General features: G+C 45.6%; 1 long non-coding RNA gene across 1 annotated transcript; it reads right to left on the reverse strand.

Moving 5' to 3' along the window:
• Positions 1-5,013: 5,013 nt before the first annotated feature.
• On the reverse strand, positions 5,014-6,379 carry LOC140682188 (uncharacterized). Its single transcript, XR_012053452.1, has 2 exons — positions 5,553-6,379; positions 5,014-5,439 (listed from the first exon to the last, which is right to left on the reverse strand). It is a non-coding gene; the product is annotated as an uncharacterized lncRNA (long non-coding RNA).
• Between the last annotated feature and the right edge of the window lie 496 nt (positions 6,380-6,875).

Raw genomic sequence — 6,875 nt, forward strand, 5'->3', positions numbered from 1 at the left:
GAAACAAAAAAGAAACAAAAGGGTTCTTGCTGCACAAGTTGAGAGGCACAGAGCTTCAGCAGCAGCATCTATAAGTTATGGCATTTGCTGGCTCTAGCAATGAAGTTGCTTGACAGGGAAAATAGAGGGAAAAAAAAAAGATAAAAAGAGAAAGGCAGGAAGGTAAAGAGTGGAAGTGGCCAGCAGGAAAGCAGCAACAGGTCCATGAGGCTTGGGAGGCTGCCTCTCATGAAGCAGTTGGCTGTGGTGAGGATGAGGAGGCCTTTTTGCCATACTTGTGCACAACACACCAGTTCTCACTAGCCCAGCACCCCTGACCAGCAGCCACATCTGGGTCTGCAGTGCCTGCTGAGTTACCTGGCCAGGGGGGACTGAAGTGAGTGGCCAAAAGAAGTTTCACACAGGGTTTCCAAGCAGTTCTCCAGTGGCACGAGCCTTTCTTCTGCTCAGACAGAAGTCAAAGTGACAAGCTAAGGACAACCTCAGTCTGAGTTGTGTTTTTGCTTTATAAATCTTATTTTTCAGGGCTTGTACACCAGAACCATGTTGCCATGCCTCAGTTGCTCACTATGAAGACAAGAACTGGAAGCTAAGCAAAATAACTGTTCCTGTTTTCTGGTTTTGGGTTGTTTTTTTTGTTTGTTTGTTTGTTTGTTTTTTTTTTTTTTAGTTTTTTTTTTCTGGAGGGGAGAGTTCAAATGCAGATTTTCTGAAACTGTCTGTTCAACGTAACATGCTGTTTGGAAATTATGCACTTATACCCCACTGAAGACCTTTCAGAGAAAGCTCTCTACTGAGAAGTATGTTAAGCTCGATATTGCTTTTCCCATCAGAACGCATTAACTTCACAGAGAGAAAATCAGCCACATTCAAATGCATGGCTTGTTATAGCTTATGAATTTCTACTGTGCCTTAAATACAAGTAACAAACACAAAGTGTATTTCCAACAGTGCTCATTGCTGGATAGAATTCATGCCAATTACAGGGTTATGTTAACATCTCTGGGAAAGCATTAATAATATCAAAGCTTGGAAACACTTTTATTTAGTTAAATATTAGCTCATATCCTTCACAGTTTAGATAAAGGAAATAACAGTTTGACATATAGTTGCTATTACATTAAGTATCCAGCCCTATTTTATTATTACGTAAATATTAACATGGTATTAATGCAAAGCCATATAGTCAAATTGGGAAAAACACCTCAGAGAGTGCATAATTTAAAAATATATACACATAAAATGTGTAATATATGTATATGACATCTAAAATCCAATAATAAACACTATGTCTAAAGACATTTCAAAAATAGAATGAAGAGCAGGAACTTTAGCAGAAATGGCCAGACAAGCAATCCTAACTCCTTAAGATTTCAACTGTAAATTGCTTTTATTAAATACGTTTTCCCCTGCTCAGCTATTGTTCTATTGCTGATTCCAATTACAAGCCTCTCTTCAGTGATGCACTCTTGAAATCTCGCTGCTTCTGAGCACGCACATTCCCCACACATGAATCACTCCCAGCAGGACAAACCTAATCCTTATTCTTCCACATGGCAGCACAATGCCAGAGCCAGAACATTGTGAAGAGAACCTGACACTGCTCTCAGTGTACGACACATCCTTCATCTTCTTCCATGCTTTTCCTTCCTCCAGGCAACTCACTGACATGCCAAAATGTGGCTTTTTAGTGTAATACAACAGGACAACAATTTACTTGTGTACAATGCCTTTTATGAATGGTAATAGCATTGTCTTAGGTCAAGTAACAGTCAGGCTTTCTTTCCAACTAAAAGGATCAGTGGAGTGGATCCTGAGTAGATCCTGACCCCTAGGAGGCAGGGAAAGTGGTTCTGAATCTCATTTTCCCCTTGGTCCCCTGAAGCTCCATGCTGTGTCAGCCATTGTCCTGCTACTCAAGGTAAAAAAGGCAAAACATGAGTTTTCCATCCATTTACAGCAGTAGTCAGGGAGTCTGGGAAAGGTGAAAACCTCACTTTTGTAGGAAACTCCGACATCACAAAGCATTCAAACCCCTCCAGGGCCCCTTTCTGGCCCATACCACCACTGTCCCCTGGATCTGGGTGGAAAAGGAGCCCACTGCACCCACCTGATGTCTCCTAGTTTCTTTCTTACATGTCTCCAAATTTTTTAAAGAAAGACTAAACTGTTACCATTTTCTCTTCTTATCAGCAGTGTAGAAAATCACATGCAATGATTGTCATTACTACAAATACTTCATACTATACATACAGATTTTTTTTGTTAGGATTTCCATTTCTCATTAGCACACAAACTAGGCCAAGAGCAGGAACTTTAGCAGAAATGGTCAGACAGCTCCTGCAGAGATCTGCACAACAGTCATTGGAATGTGGCTTGTGACAAAAAGACATTCTTGTTGCTTACCACACCTTGGCTCTGTCCAGTGCTTCCCAACAAGCATCTCCTCCTATTCTGTATCCAGATGGAAAAGCTGAAGGTATTACCTACCTACCTGCCTACCTTTCTGCTGACAGATCATTCTGCTGGCACAGTAGAAACCATATACACACACACCCATCAAATTAACCCCAGTAAAAGCCCACCCAAGCTCATTTAATCCATCCCCATTAGCTTATTGCACTGAAGCCAAAGCAGAGGGCCTAGGACACTAACACTGGTCACTGAAATAGAGCACTGAGAGGTGATAAAGGATTCCTCTTTCTTTAAGAAAAAACAAAAAACAACAAAATTCAACCCCCAGAAACTTGACAATGTAGGATATTTCCTATGTCCTAGGAAAGCAACCACCCCACCTCTCCAGCCTCCTGCAGCGCATGGTCCAGGGCGAGAGGCCAAGAGCTTGGAACTGTGTGGCAATTCAAACTTCTCACAAAAGGCCAAGATTTTGATCTGGGGGAGAGGCAGAGAACAGAAGTCCCCCCTCAGCTCTGGTTCACCCCTGGGACGAGAAGCACCCAGGATGGCAGCCAGCACTGCAGGGCTTGGTGCCCATGGTTTGGGACTGCATGCTTGAAGCTAATCCGGGGCACAACTGCTACAGACCAATGCTTTGCATGTGGAGGGACTATGACAGGCAGTGCTCACTGTTAAAGACAGTTAATCGTCTAAAATTTTGCTCTAAGGTTTGAAACTAGCCTAGCTACTCCTAAACGCACCACTTCATAGAGAAATGCCTAGTTCCTGATTTAAATTATAAAAAATGTATAAAAATATGGAATAATGGATTTGAAAGTGTGAATTGTCTGTCACAGGCTAGGATTTGGTGTGTTAGTGCTCCTCTTCCTAGTTTCAGCAACTCACTCCTTTGAGGAGTCCTGCAAGGCTTCTATGCACCTCATCTCCATGTTAAGATGTATCTTCTGGTAAGAGGAAAAAGGTCAGAAAAACATTTGTGAAGGGAACGTAAGGACAGCAAATTCTTATTGCATTAATAATGACTCAGTCATGAGGACAGAGAGAAGACATTGCCAAGTTAGATACTAAGAAAAGGTAAAATGCAGAAGTGACCCAGTGTTAATGAAAACAGCAGTAATCTCATTATTATGTTTTTGTGAGCCCAAACTTTCATGGCTTATGTTGTGATAATTGTAGTTAATGCCATTTACTCTGTAACAGGCAAATTATTAATAAAGAGCATGGTACATACAGCTCATTGTAAATCTTTTTGCATATTCAGTGTCAGCTCATATCTAGCTGCCTCCTGAGCATTAATGCAACCTGCACTGTATTGCAAAAGCAAGCCATTCAAAATAAATTACTTGAGATTTTTGTATCCCATTTTTCTGTAAACAATGAAAGCCATGTGAGGAATAGAAATGAACTGGAATGCATGACACTAAAGCTGCAGCTATGCTAGGTTAACAGTGTTGTTAAAACCCAGTGAGCTGGGTCTCCAGCCTGCAGATTTTAACGAGCAATCTTTGAATGTGGCATTGAGTTATAGAGAAAGATTGTGTGGCTTCCTTTTAAGTAATGATTTCCCTCTTTACCTTACACATGCCACTGGAGTAGAGATTGAAGTAAGTTCTTTCCCTTTGTTTTGACCCACCTATATTTTGTCAGCAACACACGAGAGCTGGAGCCTGCCGAGGGAACTGCAGTGCCAGTCACCCACCTGCATGGCTGCTGATGCCAAAGGTGGTTTGCCCACGTGGATGTTCCACAAGATGCCTTAGGCAGAGACTCAGGATTACTTCAGAGTCACATGAAATGACTGCATACATTTTTTGCAAGCTCATAGTTGATGACAACATCAGCATTATCAACTACCATCTCCTTTAAGTCTTAAAAGGAAAGTGGCAACTGCTGCCAGCATGCAGTGTCCTGGCTGGAGCAGGGTGCCCTGGGAACATCAACACCCAGGAGGGCTCATACGTGTGCAGCAACGGGATGCACATGCAATACAATGCAAGCTCTGCATCCTACACAAAATAAAGGGTTTCTGCACATGGTAGGAGGGTAGAGGTGCCTGGAAACACCAGTGCCAAAAGCTGAGGAGTCTGTAGCTTTGAGCAGCACAGCTGAGGATCACCATTTTTTGAATGCAGAGAGAATTTGGCTACATGCATCTTTTTTACAGGATCACAGAGTAAAAAGCTGTGAAAGATCCTCTGGAGTTTGCCTGGGCCAATCCCTGTGCAAAGCAGGGCAGTTGAGTGCCTTGGGCCCTTTTAGCCCCACTGCTGAAAGTCCTTTGTTGTCTGCCTTTTTCTTGTACTGTCGGAACTCAAAATGTCCCTCAGACATTTTTAGAGGTTCCAGGCCTTGGTCAGAAGCATTTTAGACCCTGGCAAGCAGCTGAAAACAGCTGTGATCTTGAGTTTGAACCATGGAATGAATTACCGACTTTAAAGGTGGAACAAGCAGTCACAGAGGGTTAGATGGTATAGTAAAAGTAGTCACAAATTAGAGGGTAAAATTTTTTAGTATTGTACAGGGGGGTTTTAACACCTGTACAGGGGGGTTTTACTTTGTACAGGGGGGTCAGGAGTTCTAAGATGGAGGAAAGTGGGCCTGAACCTGTTCTTCCTCCTTCTTCTTCCTTACCTCCATGTTCTTGGTGATGTTGGCATTTTTCTATTGGTTTAGGCTAGGGACACACTATTCAACGTAGATGATAGATATTGGCACATTATTGTAAATATAGTACACGTAATTTCTGGTATATAATGTTTGTACCATCCCACTGAGGGGCAGAGCCCCGCACGCTGCCCTGCAGGACAGACCTGCGGCAGGGCAGCAGAACTTGTTATAGATAAGCAAAAATAAACAACCTTGAAAACAGCACAGACGAACTATGGCTTCTTCTTTGGCAACGGGGCTGAAAGACAGAGACTTTCTACAATCTCGGAATCACCAACACCCACAGATTCCGACAATTGGCGTCCCTTGGCGGGCATCAGCAAGAACAAGAAGAAACAGCAAACAACCTCCAACCTTCATCAGCAGAGAAAAACAAAAAAATAAAGAAAGGAAGAAGAACAGAGCACAAATGCTCTCGGCAGATTCCGGGAGGAGAGGGAGAGGAAAGCTCAAGATAAGAACCTGACCTTCACCAAGACAGCTCGTCTGGAGGACAGCCAGGAGGAGGAAAACCAGAAGCGCGCCTGGGATTTCTCGCCTGTGACCTGCTGGACGATGAACAGTGCCATCTCCGGACTGACCTCGGGTGACTCAGCTTTTGGTGAGAATGGTTGAAATTAAGAACATGGGGAAGGGATGCTCCCAAGGACAGACAAAAAATTTTTTCAGCCCTACAGGGCAAGACTTTTACCCATCTGGTAGAGATAGCCTCAAATGAGATGAAAGCTTTGTTATTGTGGGTGCAGTATACTCACCCGCACACAGATGTACATCTTTTGTTTGAGTTAAATTTTCGTAAGGGATCAATAAGCAACTGTATTACCGAGCCACAGGAAAAAAAAAAAAAAAAAAAAAAAAAAAAAAAAAAAAAGAGAGATAAGACTGCCGCAAAAACTTTTGCCTTCAGCAAGGACAATAAGAGTCATTTTCACAACGCGGCATTTTAGACTGAACAGCTAAGGCTCCTATGGGAGCACAAGGAGGAAGATGGCCCAGCCAGCAGCTTCGGGCAATTTTCCTCACCAGGGGAAGCAAATTGCCTCCCGAAGAGGATCGGGAGGGGGGGTGTCTCATCATGTCCTGTGTCCCCAGGTTCACACTGTTCCTCAAGACTCCTCAAATCTCAATTTCTAAGCTCCTCAGCTGCAGAAAATCCCCAGACAGTGAGACAAGCTAGGCACAGACGCAGCCCTCGGTGGAGGAAAGGACTGGCCATTGCCCGAGTCCGAACCCACAGTGGGGGGGCAGCGGCGCCGGCGGCTCCTGGGGGGAGGGGCAGACATGAGTGCAGAGCGGAGGGAAAAGTGAGAAAGAGGAGAGAACTCTCGCAGCTGCGCGGGTGGGGAGTTCAAAACAGCCCGCGGTGCAGGCGAGAGGGGGGGGGCAGTGGGAACCAGCGGACGCAGGAGGCGGCGGAAGCGCGGATGGGGCGGTCAGACGCCCGGAGCGCCCGGTGATGTGTTCCATGACGGGAATCCGTGAGAGTGCGAAAGCACCGTCCGGCAGGTGCCGGGGAATAGCTCCCAATTCGCAGCAGCGGCGCTGGCCAGGCCGGCGGCTGGACGGAGAGCGGGACTCTCCTGTTGCTGCGGCGATGGCAGCGCGCATGCGCGAGACGGTAGAGCAAACCCGGAAGTCGGAGCGGAGATCTCTTGCATTTCGAACGCACGGGCACGGGCACAGACGGCGTTGGGGGCGGCGGTGGCCGCCAGCCAGCCGTCCGCAGACTGCGCGGTGGCCGCGGGGGGAGACCCGAGCGGCGCGGGGCCGGGCGGGACGCGGCGCGGGGC

This window comes from Taeniopygia guttata, chromosome 1 (genome assembly GCF_048771995.1).
Source record: "Taeniopygia guttata chromosome 1, bTaeGut7.mat, whole genome shotgun sequence".
In the NCBI taxonomy this organism is placed as follows: domain Eukaryota; kingdom Metazoa; phylum Chordata; class Aves; order Passeriformes; family Estrildidae; genus Taeniopygia; species Taeniopygia guttata.